Source organism: Hylobates moloch, unplaced genomic scaffold (assembly GCF_009828535.3).
Source record: "Hylobates moloch isolate HMO894 unplaced genomic scaffold, HMol_V3 SCAFFOLD_3, whole genome shotgun sequence".
In the NCBI taxonomy this organism is placed as follows: Eukaryota; Metazoa; Chordata; class Mammalia; order Primates; family Hylobatidae; genus Hylobates; species Hylobates moloch.
Genome location: NW_026652278.1, coordinates 96,552,237 through 96,569,127, shown reverse-complemented (window position 1 = coordinate 96,569,127; position 16,891 = coordinate 96,552,237).

Genomic DNA, 16,891 nt, shown 5'->3' with positions numbered 1-16,891 from the left:
ACATTTCGAGGTTTAGCTCATGATGAACTTTCTTACATTTTCTTGGGGAAAAAGAAAGAGTTATGTCAGTTGAACCTAATATCTTGTTTGATGCCTCTCTCCTCCGTATGTGTTCTCGTTACATCCATTCATCCATCCTTAGCAATTGGCTTATTGGTTTGTTTTCCCTTCTGGGCTAGAAGTCGTTTAGGACAGGGATTGTGTTTCATGCTTCACTATACCCCTTAGCATGAAGCGTGCACATAGTACGTTCTAAATTAGTAGTTGCTGAATAAATTAATGCATTTATTTCCCTTCCTAGCTGTGCATGAAGGAGAATAATCTTAGAAGCTACTGCCTTATCTAGATTTGGGGTTGGTTTTAGATTGTATTTGAATATTTGCCAACGACAATCTGGCCAGATTAAGAAAAACAGGGTATTCTAGAAAGTCAGATGCCCTACATACAATACCCTGACTCACTGTCCTATCTGTATAATCTGAAAATAGTAAGAGGTTATATACCAAGATCCTTGAACTAAAATTCTGTAGTTAGGCAATACATGGCTCTAGCCATGATCTTGTACCTAATTAGGGGGCATGGAGAAAACCCAACCCAACCAAACCAAACCAACAAAAAACCCAAAATCTTGTTCTTTTTCTAGCTGCTTAGAGCAAGGTTCTATTTGTAAGTTGAAGTTCATGAACTTCTCACCATGGTATGCAAAATGTGGTTATATATGGAAGTGAGTGCACCTCCCAGGAAAAAGTCCTGGCTTTCCCCAGTGGCTCAAAGTCTGTGGCACATAAAGGGTTAAGAAACGGTGTTTGGGGAAGCTGTGTAATCTGGTAGAAATAACCACATCTTCTTCTGTGCTGCAGTATCAAAGCATCCATCTCAGATCCCCAGCCAGCCATTTACTTCCCTCCCTTTCTGCCACACAAGGTCTTAGAGAAAATAGAATGTTTTTATTCGTTTATTGTGTCCTAACACTTAGCACTAAGCCTAAGCCTGGTAAATAGCACTAAGCCTGGTAAATTGAAGCTTCTCAACAAGTCAGAAAAAAGGAATGGCCTTTACAGTACAGATGTTTCAGTTTTCTGGAATCTTGTAGAATCTTCTAGAATAAACTAATCCTTTATTATCATGTATCTCACTTTCTTTGCTTCACATTTTAACTATGAAAAGAAAAAGACCATTATTTTTCTGACCAACTGGTTTGATCAATGGTAGGAAGAATGTGAGTCTTTAGAGCATTGTTTGTGGCTCAAGTCTTTTGAGGTCCTTTGAGAATATTTCTCTAAAATTCCTTAAACTTCATGTTTTGCTGGGTGCTCTTATGGATGCTTCTGGGAAAAAAAACTGTTACTGGAAACTCACAGGGCTAGAAAGAATTTGAGCCTCATGAACAGGACAACAGCATCAGTCAGGAAAACAAGACCTCGGGTCTTAGTAGAAGTGCAGTTATTAACTCAAAGGTGATCTAAGGCATGTCATTCATCCCTGAGGACCTCTATTTCATCCATCTGTAAAGTGAGAATACTGGTTTAGATGACCTTTAAATACTGTTTCAGCTCTCGCAATCTATAAATCTTTAACCTGGTTCATTTCCTCTCTTGAGCAGGGACAGAGCAGTTTAGCCTGACAGTCTAATAGAAGCAATCTCTTTGGATTAAAGTATCTGTACTGGATTTCTCTGCATGCACCTCATATCCATTTTCATGGTTTTTCACCTTATTCTTTGTCCCCAGAGGCTGATCTTTAAAGATTGCATCACTAATTTCCCTTACCCTCTGGCTTTCCATTAGGTTTAACCCTTGGGAGACACCAGCAGGAGATGAGAAGGTGAGAGGGAGAGAGAGAGAGGTCAAGGTTTCTACTACCTTTCGTTGTCTCCACTGGAGCCTTCTGGGGGAAGGGGTTGCACTTCTCTATTCCTTTTCACAATTCCTACCAGGGGTCCTCAGCTGTAATGACAGCTCTGAGAATTGCTGCTGCTCTTCTCTTTAGGTCCAGGGGTGACAGTGGCTTCCTGCTGTTGCTACTCTTGTGGGGCTTTCCTGTCTCTTGTCTTTGGTTTGTCTCCATCCTGCCCCCGTCTTTGTAAAGAAGTCATTCATTAAACTCTCTTTCACCATTTTCCACTTGAGGAATAAGGTAGGCTACATCTACACACTTGGCAGAAGAGTGGTTCTGAGAAATTTTCCAGCTGCAATTTTTTATGAAATTGATTAAATATTAAATTTTTATGAAATTAATTAGATATTCAACAAACAGGATTTTTTTATTTGTGAAAAAAATACAAGGATATATTGTGGAGTGGTGAAATTAGGGTTTTTAGTGTAATCATCCCCGAATGATGTACTCTGTACCCATTAATTAATTTCTCATCCTACACCCCCTCTCCCATCCTCCCACACTTCCTTCACACTCTACCTCCATGTGTACACATTATTTTAGCTCCCACTTACAAGTGACAACTTGTGGTATTTGACTTTCAATGAACAGGAATTTATTAAACACTTTGATGGAAGTGGACCTGCATAGCCACCTGATAAAAACTATCTACACTTTTGAAATTGACCATTATGTCTCAGGATAAACAGCCAATGTTGACTGATGTTTCAACCTTTTTTAAGCATTGCCATGAAAATGGTTTCTAGATTCATTGGCAGGTCCCGCAGAAGTCAGGGTTGAAGACATCTCTGCTTGTAAAAATACACCTTAGTTTGTGTACACTAAGTTTAATTTAATTGGATTACTCTCCCATGGAAGATAAAGCTTAAGGTTTGTTTTTTTTGTTTGTTTTTTTAATTGACCCAAGCTGGAGTGCAGTGGCACGATCTTGGCTCACTGCAACCTCCACTGCCCGAGTTCAAGAGATTCTCCTACCTGAGCCTACCGAGTAGCTGGGACTACAGGCATGCACCACCACACCCTGCTAATTTTTTTGTATTTTTAGTAGAAATGGGGTTTTGCCATGTTGGTCAGGCTGGTTGTTTTTTTAATAAGGAGAATACCCACAGTATATGTGAGAGGACTGAACACGTTGCAATGTGGTTGACCAGCTGACCAGTGGCATCATTCAAAAATAGACTCTTGGCATGTTAAGGGCAAATTTTCTCCAAAAAGAAATCTGCTGAAACCCATCCTAGTAGAACTATATGTCCTGTGGAAGAAGTTGGAAGACAAATGATGCTGAGAGAAGATTCTGAGAATGTAGAAACATAGCACATTGAGATCTCTTATGAAGTCAGAGTGAAAGCGGAATTGGTCATCAGTTCTCCGAAAGACTAAGAGAAATCTAGTAGACTTGCTGATAAATTATGATTTGAGTAAGTCTTAAAGGTGGGATAAAAATTCACAAGTGAAGTAGGGGAGGAAAAAAAGGCTTTCAAAGCAAAAGGAGAAGCACAAGGAAAGTGACTGAGAAATCACTTAGTCCATTCAGAGTGAGCAAGGAGAAAGATTTTGTTAGAGAGTACAAGGTAGAGATAAAGCTGGAGAACAGATCAGAAAGGTCTGTCTATGCTATGCCAAGGACTTTGTGCTTCATCCTGTAAACTGGGAGTGAGCTCCTTTTAGGAGTAAAGTTTTATCTCCCAAAGGGCTATGTTTAATTTCTAACTCCTAGTGCTTGAAAATTTGATCTTATTTGGAAATAAAGTCTTTGCAGATGTAATCAAGTTAGGATGAGGTTGTTAGAGTAAGCTCGAATTCAATATGACTGGTGTCCCTGTAAGAAAAAGAAAATGCAGCCCTGTGCAGTGGCTCACACCTGTAATCCCAATGCTTTGGGAGGCCAAAATGGGAGGATCACATGAGGCCAGGAGTTCAAGACCAACCTGGGCAACTTAGTGAGACCCCATCTCTACAAAAAAATTTAAAAATTAGCTGAGCATGATGGCATGCATCTGTAATCCCCACCACTTGGGAGGCTGAGGCAAGAGGATTTCTTGAGCCCAAGAGTTCTAAGCTGCAGTGAGTTATATCGCGCCACTGCACTCCAGCCTGAGCTGGAATAGAGACAGAGTGAGGCTCTGTCTCTATTAAAAGAAATTGCCCCTAATCATTTATTCACGAGTCTGTCCAAGCCAATGTGGTAATCCATCCTACAGTTGCTAACAAGAGGATCGAGAGGATGACAAGCAGAGAGCAAAGGTAATAAAGTCAGTGAGTATGTAGTCACCACGTGGATGTCACAAGGCCAGCCCTCAATGCTTGGTTATTGATATTAGTATTGGGCCGGTTGCAGTGGCTCACACCTGTAATCCTAGCACTTTAGGAGGCCAAGATGGGAGGCTCATTTGAGGCCAGGTGTTTGAGACCAGCCTGGGCAACATAGCAATACTACAGCTCTACAAAATTAAAAAGAAAAAGAAAACTCCAAGTGAAGACAGAGACAGAGACTGGAGTAAGTGATGCAGCCACAAACCAAGGAACTCAAAGGATTGAGGCCACAACTCAAGGGAGGAAGAGGCAAGGAAGGATTCTCCTGAGACTCTCGGCATGGGCCCATTTATACTTTGATGTTGAACCTCTGGCCTCCAGAACTTAGAGACAGTAAATTTCTATTGCTTTAAGCTACCTAATTTTTAGTATTTTGTTATGTGTTTACATAAGTACCTGTATGGACAAGGATTGTTGTGTAACTGTATAAAGCGAACCAAGGGTAAAACAATAGGAAGTGGAGGCGTTGTGGCAAACTAGAGAACTTGCATTCATCTTCACATTCAAATATTGTCAAAACAGGACCTGCAGCAATCAAAGGATCTGTGCACCATATTAGACCCATCAGCTCCCAAGAGTATGACTTCAACTACACATTGGGAGGAATTCAAGAGTTTTAAGCTAAATGCTGATATTAGTTTTGCATTGAGTAGAAGAAACAGACTGTGAGAGTTTTTTTGTTTTTTTTTTTTCCTCTGCTCTCACACTACAGCAATTAACACAGAAGACTTTTGTGACCAAATGTGTGGGGATTTCTCCCCACCAAGAAGCAAGCAATCAGTTCTGCAGCAGATACCAGTGAGTCACCCTCTAGCCCAATTCAATTCTGATACCATCTACCTGGAGATAGTAACAGATTCCACAGGTTGAGGACTCAGTCCCCACGACTGACCACCTCCTCCAACTTCAGATACCAATCACAAGTCCCAGGTTGTTTTACCTGTGCTTATGACCAACCACTATTAATCAGGGATCCCACAACCCCCTCCTCTGGTTCCAGTAATTTGTGAGATCGACTTACAAAACTCAGGGAAATACTTACATTTACTTACATTCATTATAAAAAGTATTACAAAGGATACGGATGAATAGACGCATAGGGTGAGGTATGAAGGTAAGGACGTGGAGCATTCATGCCTTACTGGGAGCTCCACCCTCCAGGAACCTCCACAAGTTCAGCTGTCAGGAAGCTCTATGAACCCCAGCCTCTTGGATCTATTACATGGACAACCATGTAGAAATATATAACTGGATGAAAGAGTATGATCTCATAGTAATAGACTGAGTGGGGAAACCCAGCCAGGCCTGTCTGTCCAGATTCCTCTTGGCCTTTCTGTACAGCATTCCTTCCTTTAGGGTATGGGACAGGACCCCTTCTGAAATGGGGGTCTTATGACCTACAATCAGACAAAGTAGGTCACAGAATTTCTTTATGGAAAGGTGGGAGAAGATTTGAGTCCTGTCTTGGGGAGAACAAGAAGCAGATGAGAGGAAAACAGAAGTTCAGAGCGAGAGAGTCTATTTTCTGAGGTCTGCTTCTAAGGCCTAAATTGCTTCAATATTATAACAAAAGACTGTAACAAAGGCTATGGGAGTTAAGAGCCAGGAACTGCAGGAACTGTAGAAGGAAACACACACATGCACAGATGTGTGTGCAATGCAGATGCATGCAAGGGGACTTCAAAAGGCTCATAGAAAAATAAAATTAAAAGATTAAAAATAAAATATATAAACTTTATTTCTCAACATAATCTCTACAAGTTCAAGACGCTTTTGTAAGTGATGATGGTGTATCTCATCATATCACATGCATTGTGGAAAAATTGCTCTGGTGGCAATGAGGAAGATGAATTAAAGGAGAGTGAGAAGAGTTAGTAAGGAGAGTTTGGTATTAAGCAGGTGAGAGATGATTCAGGTGAGAGATGATTCAGATGTAGACTAAGACAAGGACAGTGGATACAGAGAGGAGAGGCAGTAGGATCAACAACACTTGAGTTTTAAAGAGGAGAAGTTGGATTGGGAAGCGGCACTGAATAGGTAGTAGCAAGAATGAATTATCTGCTGTCACGACTATGCTGTGTAACAAACCATCTTGAAACTCAGAGTCTGAAATAACTACTTATTCTCATGGACCCAAGGTTGGGTATGGCTTGGCTGATCCAGGCTGAGCTTAGCTGGGTGGATCTGCTTCAGGCCACGCAGCTGTGCTTCTCGCTGAAGGTCTGTGGTCTGGATGAAATAGTGCTGCTTCTTGCATCCCTCATCCTTCTGAAACTAGTGAGCTACAGAAGACACATACTTCTGATTGCAGTGATAGAAGGGCAAGAGGCAAACAGAAACACACAAAGCCCTAATGACTGGGCTCGAGTGGTCACATTGTCTGTTCCACCCATTTTCACTGGCCAAAGCAAGCTATGTAACTATGTCCAAAGTCAAGGGGCGAGGAAGTGCATTCCTCCCACAAGGAGTTTACAACAGTGCTGTGGATGCAGGAAGGGTGGAGAATTGAGGCCAGTAATGCCATTTGCAATAGTTTGCCCTCTGGCCACCATTAATAACATCCCTCTCACATGCAAAATGTACTCACCAGCATCCCAGAACCCTGAAAGTCTCACCAAATCATGGCGTGAGGCACAAAGTCCAAGATTCCATCATCTATATCAAGTCCAAATGTGGCTCTTCTGAACTTAGAGTTATATGAATTAGATAGACAGGTCGTCTGCTGCATACATGTCCTGTGAAAACAGGGACAAGATAAACACAACAAACACTCTCATCAGAAAAGGGAAGAAGGCAAGGCACATAGCACTGACCTGTAGCAGGTTTGAAATCTCACTTAGAAAACGTTGCCAGGGCTTCCTGCTCTCAGTAAGGAATGTTCCCTGACAAGACCGAGCTCTGCTTCCTTCCTCTTCCTTTGGTAGTCATGGCTCTTAGTTCCCCATTGTGGGATGCCTTTTCATTTCCATCATCTTTCTTGACCATTGTGGAAGACAGCATTAGAAACGTCCTGTTTTGGTGGCTGAGCTGTTTTTTAAGACTGCAATCTTTCCAGAGAAGGTGAGAGACTTGAATTTGGATAAGTCTTGGTCTCTTTTTAATTCTTTTTTTTTTTTTTTTTCTTTGAAACGGAGTCTCGCTCTTTCACCCAGGCTGGAGTGCAGTGGCGCGATCTTGGCTCATTGCAGACTCCGCCCCCCGGGGTTCACGCCATTCTCCTGCCTCAGCCTCCCGCGTAGCTGGGACTACAGGCGCCCGCCACCTTGCCCAGCTAATTTTTTGTATTTTTAGTAGAGACGGGGTTTCACCGTGTTAGCCAGGATGGTCTCGATCTCATGACCTCATGATCCGCCTGCCTCAGCGTCCCAAAGTGCTGGGATTACAGGCGTGAGCCACCGCGCCCGGCCTCTTTTTAATTCTTTAGATCTTTCCTTTAGATCTTTATTCATATACAGCTCAATGTAACCATTTCATAATTTTAACACTTCAAAAAATTACCTTGCCCAAGTCCATAAATTCATTAAGTACCCTGTGTACCTTCCAAGTTATCATAGGTTTTACCAATTTTTTTTACCATCGCATACAATAGGTCAGCATTGTTTCAGCCCTTTATAATTCGTTGATAACCATTTTCCAGATGCCTATAATAACTTCTTCACCTTTTGCCACTCAGTCCTAAAGCCGATACTACATATGTCAAGTTTTACTTTGGAAGGACTCCACTCCCAGACTACATTTCTGCTTTGGTTAGCTGTTGCTGCAAAAATATCACTCCAAAATTCAGAGACTTAAAACAACACTCTTTTATCCCCATAGATCTGAGAGTTATCTGGCAAAGGGTTGCTCAGGCAGTGCTGGACACTGGACACAGTGAGGCCGTGGCTAAGAGGCAGAGGCAGAATGCCTACTGCTCGCCATGGTTTATAAAAAGGGGGAAGAGCAGAGTTGAAAGGAAAGGTAAGGAGTTCAGCTTTGGAGACACTGATTTTTTTTTTTTTTTTTTTTTTTAGACACAGTCTCTCTCTGTCCCCCAGGCTATAGTGCAATGGCGCGATCGCAGCTCACTGCAACCTTCGCCTCCCCGGTTCAAGCATTTCTCCTGCCTCAGCCTCCCAAGTAGCTGGGATGACAGGTGCCTGCCACTATGCCTGGCTAATTTTTATATTTTTAGTAGAGACAGGTGTCACCATGCTGGCCAGGCTGGTCTCAAACTGCTGACCACAGGCGATCCACCCGCCTCGGACTCCCAAAGTGCTGGGATTACAGGCGTGGGCCACTGCACCTGGCCCAGACATTGATTTTATGATGCTAGTGGAACAATCAGGTGAAGACATGGAGCCTAAGAGAAAGGTCTTGGGGAGAAAGAGAGAATAGAGGGTCATAAGATTGTACATTGGGGCTAAGGACATGGGAGTAGATGATCTTTTAAGATGATTACATAAAGTGACAAGAAACTATAATATAAAGCTTGGAAAGGAAAAGAAGCTCACAAAAAGAACCTAGATGGAACAGAGATACGGGAGAGACACTGTGGAAGCCAAAGGACAAGAGTTCTATTATCGTGGGATTGAATAACAGTGCCAAGTGCTGCAGTAATCAAGCAATATGAAAACAGGAAAGAGTCTTTGGGACTTGGCAATTGGTAGAGAGATCAACTAATTTATCTGCAAACTAGGACACATTTAAGAGTGAATAGAGAGGGGCTATTAATAATTACAGCATGACAACATGTGTTTGTGGGCAAATAAGGACATATGGTCACATCAGTCTCTGGGGATCTTTGCCAGACTGTTTCTACAGAGTAACTGGAGTGTAAGCTTGGCTTGCAGTGGGCAGAGGTGTCATATGGAACATGAAGAAGTTGAGACAGCTAGAGTATGTTTCTTTCTAGGAGCCTGCTTGGATAAGGAAGTGGGACAAGAGTACAGTAACAAGAGCACGGGCTTGGACAGATGTTTGAATCACTTTCATTTTGTTTTTAGTTTAGTTTTTTTTTTTTTTGAGATGGAGTCTCACTCTGTCACCCAGGCTGGAGCAATCTCGGTTCACCACAACCTTTGCCTACCGGATTCAAGTGATTCTCTTGCCTCAGCCTCCAGAGTAGCTGGGATTACAGGTGTTTGCCACCACGCCCAGCTAATTTTTGTATTTTTAGTAGAGACGGGGTTTCACCATGTTGGCCAGGCTGGTCTCAAACTCCTGACCTCAAGTGATCAGCCCGCCTTGGCTTCCCTAAGTGCTGGGATTACAGGCATGAGCCATTGCGCCTGGCCAAATCAACTTATAACAGAGAAGTCCTTAAACAGCTTTTAAATGTAACCAAATTCAACTGACTGTGAGATTTTTTTTCCAAGAGGATTTAGAAAGTAGACCCAGCTAGTAAGACCACCCCCCTCCCCCACTCCACACACACACATACATATACATATATTTTGGACAATGGAAAAAGACAACGGGAAAGAATAATCCCCTTGGCTCAGGTTGTGGCACCAATTTCAGCAAGAGCAAAACCATATTTGTACACACACCTTTGAAATATTCTGTTGTCAAAGGACCTCAGTAAAATGCACTATGGAAAACTCAAAATAAATATGCTGTGATATGACTGTGTCTCAAAGTGTATTGAGAGTATTAGAACACTCGCTGCTTGCAGCACACAGCCTCTTCATTCTCTGACCTTGCTAACTTCCCCTCCAAGCCTTCCCTCCCCCACCACGCCCAATCTACTGTTAAAAAGTATTCTAAAACCAGACTGATGGCACAAGTCCCAGCTTCAGCAACCCTCTTTGTTAATGGCATCAGTTGGCTCAGGAGTTCACGTGACCAGGCATCAGGAATAATTTCATGATAATCTAGGTAGAGTTTTCTCTTTCCCATCAATGCCAGAGAGTGAGAATGCCAGTCCCATTGATTTCAGGAGCCAGCACAGGACACAGGTCTGGGCTTTATCTCAGTAGTCAAGTTTCTTTTATTGGATTGCCTATGGGGGAAATCTCAGCTCTCAGGCATCACAGTGAATGATTCTGAGAGCTTTTACTTGATCTCTAACCCTATCTGCGTATTTATGCACATTTTGGTTCTTTTTTAAACAACCCTTTCAATTCACTAGTGACTAACAGAATAGCAATACATTTTGGCTAGGCAGAACGTGAGAAGTGAAGTTATATTTGAAAAAGAGTCTTTTCTTTTAGGACATAAAAGATAACTCGCTCAACAACTGGCAATCGTGAAACCACTTTACCACTTTGCCAACAACAGGGTCCCAAGGATGAGAGCCAACCTATTTTAAACATGTCTTAATTTCACTGAAATTTCAGGACCGTTTTTTTAAAACATTCAAAAGACAGAGTTTTAAAGGCAAGCGTATAAAATGTAAATTGCCTCCTCTGGTTATTGCAGAGTGAGGGGCGGTTGTTCCTATTCTTGTTTTTGAATGAGGAGAAAAGGCTCATCAGTTCTGAGTGGGCTGCATTAACTCGGACGCACTGAACACCACAATGGCTAAGTCGGAGCTGACTTCTAAGTCCCGGCTCCATCTTTTATTACCTGTGTGACTTTGGGTAAGTTAATCAACCTTTCTGTGTTTTATTTTTCCTCCAGTATAGAGAGAAATCATAATGGCTACCTCATAGGACTCTGTCGTAAATATTTAATGAGGCTATGTTTGTAAAGCCACCTAGTACAGGATAATTATATAAATTATTTATTTTATAAAATAAAATCTCAATAAAAGTAAAATACATTACTATTTCTTTTGTCATGGATCCGGCCTGAGGAGTCCCAGAAACCAACTTCAAGAAGACCACCAGGTGTTTAATACCAGCCTGGGCAACATGGTGAGACCCTGTCTTTACAAAAAGATTACAAAATTAACTAGGCGTGATGGCATACACCTGTAGTCCCAGCTACTCAGGAGGCTGAGGTGGGAGGATCACCTGAGCCCAGGAGTGTGAGGCTGCAGTGAGCTATGATTGTGCCGCTGCACTCCAGCCTGGGTGACAGAGCGAGAACTTGTCTCAAAACCAAAAACAAAAAAAGAAGAAGGCCTTAGAAAACCTTAATATATGAGAAAAACTATTGCAGTCTCCAAACCTCAGGTCTGAACAATGGGGCATGTGCTCTGCACCCACCAATGATGCTCTCTCCACATAAATGTTCAAGTTTAGGGAGCTCCTAGCAATAGTGGGAGAGGGAGCTAAACTCAGAACAGGACTTCTAGCTCCTTCAGCCTGGTGCAGGTCTGGCTTCGAGTAGCATCAGGAATCGACTTCTCTGTGTTCCTCACATTGGAACTCTCCAAGTTATTGGTTTGGTTCTCCATTCACAGCCTTTCAACCTGGCATTTTCCTGAGTTTTAGCTCTACCAGGCCTGTGGACATGGAACCCCGGCCTTCCAGTTCTGTCTTAAAGATTGTCTCATAGTGATACTCACTCCTGGGCTGGCACTCCTCCCTTATGAGAGACGAGAGACCCTCTGCCACTGATTGGAGGACTGTTTTAGTTCTACAGAGAACAGGGCATTTTATCACTAATGACAAAGGACCAAGTGGAATATTATGAGTAAGTTATATAAAAACTATCCTCTGTAAACCAATCTTGCTAGTATATTTTACTTTTTTATTTTTATTTTATTTATTTATTTATTTATTTATTTTTGAGACAAAGTCTTCCTCTATCACCAAGGCTGGAGTGCAGTGGTGCGATCTCAACTCACTGCAACCTCTGCCTTCCAGGCTCAAGCAATGCTCCTGCCTCAGCCTCTCAAGTAGCTGGGACTAAAGTTGTGTGTCACCATGCCTGGCTAATTTTTATATCTTTTTGTAGAGACGGGGTCTCCCTATGTTGCCCAGGCTGGTCTCAAACTCCTGGGTTCAAGCGATCTACCTGGCCCAGCCTCTCAAAGTGCTGGGATTACAGGTGTGAGCCACCACACCCGGCCTAGATTTTGTTTTGTTAATGCAATGTTTCTTGGAGATGCTTTCTTAAAACGCAATAAATATAAAACTACAAAAGAAAAGTCAATCTCAAAATAACTGTTTGTTAGGACTTTTAGACTAGCTCGGGGAACTATTTGGATTGTAAAGGGAAATCCTAGGAGCTTATTTTTAAAAAACAGTCTTAAGTTCATATATTGAAAAGAAGATTGTGGAAGAACAAAGTGTTCCTTTAAGTTCTGATAGAAAAAACACATTATACTTTGCTGGAGATCCTAAAACGGGGGGAAAATGTTGATGATTTGTCATCTCTGAGCATGTTTCATGGTGCTTTAGAAAGTCCCTTTTAAAGTGTGAATATATATATATCTCCATAGAAACAATTTTATAGGATGCCCTAGAGGTTTTGAACATGTTTGTACTTCTTTACACAAAAATTCTGGTTCTAAGTTGCTTTCCTGCAACAAATATTTATTGAGTGCCTACTCAAGAACTCTTGTCAAGAACTTTTCTGGGCAGTTGAGATACATCCAAGAAGAAAGACACTTAACCACTGTCCTCTCTGAGCTTACAGTCTAGCAGATCGTTACAGATAAGGATGCAGATATTGAAGGAGTAAATTATAGAGCATGTTTGAGGGATTAGTGCTAGGGAAAAAGCAATGCAGGGAGGGGGACCAGGAATGTGGCTCAGCATGGAGCAGGTTACAGCATAAATAGGGATCTATAGCAACATTTTTAATGGCTACAAAGAATTTCATTATTTGGAAGCACCATAGTTTATTACCAATTTAATTTATTCCAAATTCATTATTATACATAAAGCTTCAATGAACATCCTTATATGTCTGCCTATCTATCTATCATCTATCTATCTATCTATCTATCTATCTATCTATCTATCTATCTATCTATCTATCTATCATCGATCTATCTCTCTATCTATCATCTATCTCTCATCTATCTATCTATCATCTATCTAATACCTGTCTGGTTGTTTTCTTAGGATAAATTTCTGAAAGTTAAATTGCTAAGTCAAATTTTTAACAATTTTATTTATTTATTCTTATGTTTATTTTATTTTTATTTTTGAGACAGAGTCTCACTCTGTCACCTAAGCAGGAGTGCAGGGGCACGATCTCAGCTCACTGCAACCTCTGCCTCCCAGGTTGAAGGGATCCTCCCACCTCAGCCTCCTGAGTAGCTGGGACTACTAGCAAGCCTGCTTCATTTTTGTTTTTTTGTTTTGTGTTTGTGTTATTTTTTTTTTTATTTTTATTTTTTGGTAGAGATGGGGTTTTGACATGTTGCCCAGACTGGGCTCGAACTCCTGGGCTCAAGTAATCCTCCTGACTTGGCCTTTCAAAGTGCTGGGACTACAGGCGTGAGCCACCATGCCGGGTCGTGTCAAATATTATAAGTTTAAGACTTACTTTAATAGTAATCAATTATAATATTAGAATTTCCCCAAATAAAAAATATAGTTATAAGTTTTTATAAGAGATCACTGACATTCACTGAGTTTTTCCAACATCTTCACCAGAGCACTAATGTGTCCTACCATTGAATCTTGTATTTACTTGCTTTCTATTTTTAATTTGATAGTTCAAACTTAGTTCTGGCTCAGGCCAAGGCAAACATCCCACCAATGAGAGATACTCAACAGCAGAATGGCCCCAGGTTAACTGGTCATTTGTTGGCAAAACCTTTTAAAATTCTGTTGATGAATGGCATAGAAATGATCAATTGTATTAAAGCATGGTCTTTACATTTCAGACTTTTCAGAGTGGTATGTGATGTTATGGAGAATAAGTTTCAGATTTTATAGGTTGAATCTTATAAAATTGAAGGTCTTCAACTATTTTTAACCTATAAAATTGACTGTTTTGTATGGGTCAGTCTAGGAAATTGGAAGTTCATTGGTTGCTTACAGAAAGGTGATGGAGTAAATTCCACATGAAAATCCCTTTGGCCAATAAGGACATCTCACTTAGGAAATAGCTCTTAAATATACTGTGATTATATCAGATGTTGCAAATAATTTTTAAAAATACACTGAATGAATTCAATTAACAATGTTAGGTCACAGCATGCTAACAACTTCAGAGTTAAACATAAAATCAAAATTTTAATTTGGGGGCTTTGGGGACTTGGGGGAAAGGGTGGCGGGTGGTGAGGAATAAAAGACTACACATTAGGTACAATGTACACTGCTTGAGTGATGAGTGCACCAAAATATCAGAAATTACCACCAAAGAACTTATTCATATAACCAAACACCACCTGTTCCCCAGAAACCTATTGAAATAAAAAATAATAATAAAAAAATTTTTGACTGAATATGCAATAGAGAATCAGTTCTACTTATTCTATTTTATGGAATGAAGTGTTGCTTCCCACCAAAAAAAAAAAAATTTTTTTTTTTTTTTCCAAGATGTAGTTTCACTCTTGTTGCCCCGGCTGGAGTGCAATGGTGTGCTCCTGGTTCACTGCGACCTCCGCCTCCTGGTCAAGCTATTCTCCTGCCTCAGCCTCCCAAGTAGCTGGGATTACAGGGGCCCATCACCACGCCCAGCTAATTTTTGTATTTTTAGTAGAGACGGGGTTTCACCAAGTTGGCTGGGCTGGTCTCGAACTCCTGACCTCAGGTGATCTGCCCGCCTCAGCCTCCCAAAGTGCTGGGATTACAGGCATGAGCCACCATACCTGGCCCAAAAAAATTGTTTTTAAAAAGAGAATAAATTCTGCTCTTCTGAAATTGAGTGAAAGTCTGATAAGAGAGATTGAGTGAATATCTCATAGAGATGCCAAGCTAGGTTTTCTGTTGTTAATTAGATCACTGAAAAGCCTCATGCTATAGGATACATTTGAATAATTTTTTTCTAACACAAAATGTACAGACAATAAAATAATGGAGTGGTCTACCCACTGCCAGTGTCTAAACTGAACTCTAACTGTAGCAGAAGGATGCTTGTAGCTGAAACCCAATTAAAATATCTTAAATTATAAAGACTTTTCTCTTTTTACATAGCCAAAAGTCTGGATGTCTCAACACTGTCATCAAGGACTTGGGTGTTGTCACTCTTTCTACATCTTTAATGTGTTGTCCAGGTCTCTAGGTGTGGCATCTCATGATTGCCAGATAGCTTCTTAGTTCTAGGGTCATGAGCACCCCTCAAGAGTGCCTTGCTGGGGTATGTTCTCACTTGCCTTTTAGATATCCCCTGGCCCCACGCTTTGGAAATATGGTCAGGCGTGGTGACTCATGCCTCTAATCCCAGCACTTTGGGAGGCCAAGGCGGGCGGATCACCTGAGGTCAGGAGTTTGAGACCAGCCTGGCCAATGTGGTAAAACCCCATCTCTACTAAAAGTACAAAAATCAGCTGGGCATGTGACAGGCACCTGTAATCCCAGCTACTCAGGAGGCTGTGGCAGGAGAATTGCTAGAACCCAGGAGGTGGAGGTTGCAGTGAGTCGAGATTGCGCCACTGCACCCCAGCCTGGGCAACAGAGTGAGACTCTAATTCCAAAAAAACAAAAAAAAACCCCGAAATACTACAGTGTTAAGGGGACCTAGAACACCTTGATTATTGACATCAGTCAACTTCATCCTTGAAGAATGAGAGAGAGCTCAGCCTCCTCTAAAGGAAGTGACTGTTTAGATAAGGATGAGCATAACAGAAGTACTGTTAGCAAGAAAGAAATGGGGCAATGCATATTGGAGAGGGACCCTAGAGCATAGGTCTCAATGGCAAAGTCAGTAATAAATTAAAATGGACCATCAAAAAAAAGGTGCAAGTGCCCTGCCTTGGATTTTCTGTAACTCAACACCTCTGGATTCAGATCTGATTTCAACTGGAATCCAGGTCATGGTGTGGTCTCCCCAACATGGACTCATAACTATAAGCTGAGTTTTGGTGAAGTGAATCTAATTTTTCCTCTGGTTTATTTTATGATAAGCTTTCCCCACATTTTCCTGTAGTCTGAATTTAAAACGGTTTGTGAGAGTGTGATTAAGCAATGGATCAAGTCCACAAAATATTGGGCGATATAACACTTCGTCCTTCTGGAAATGCTTTGTAACTGCGGACACTTTTCCTGACTTACCATCTGTCCTCCTTGGGTTGTCACTTTTGTTCAAACTCTGCAGATCTTTGATCTGTCTGACTCCATACTTATCATTTCTGCCCCTGCACTCTCATTCTCTTCTTTTGTCTGAGAGTGGAGAATGTCTGAGAGATTGCATCACAGTCACGTTAACCCTTGGTACTGTACAGCCTAACGGGATAAGAAAAGTTCAGTCTGGATAGGAACTAGAGCAATCAGACGTCTATTCACATCTCAGTGTCCTTTTGCCTGAAGGATTTTGGTTTTAGAAAATTAATTTGTGCTCTAAATTATCTACTTGGCAAGTTAGAAATCTGTAAACCAAGGTAAACAATATTTTTTGTTCTGTAAAATCGTACGTGTAGACACCACAGAGTGCAACTTGAACAGTTAAAAAGTAAAACCCAGTGAGCAGCAAGCAAACTGCCTTTGCTCCCATTTGCCTTAGGGGAGAAAACTTTTCATGGTGGGGCTTGCAAAACAACCAGCTAAATAACTTTTACATGATTAATGGGGTGAAGGTTAGACTAAAATATGATGTCTTCCTTCCAAAAATTAGGAAGATTTAAAAAACTCGTTCCTTTATTTAGTACAAGGAAGGCTGCAGTTTTTATTTTATTATTTATTTATTTATTTATTTA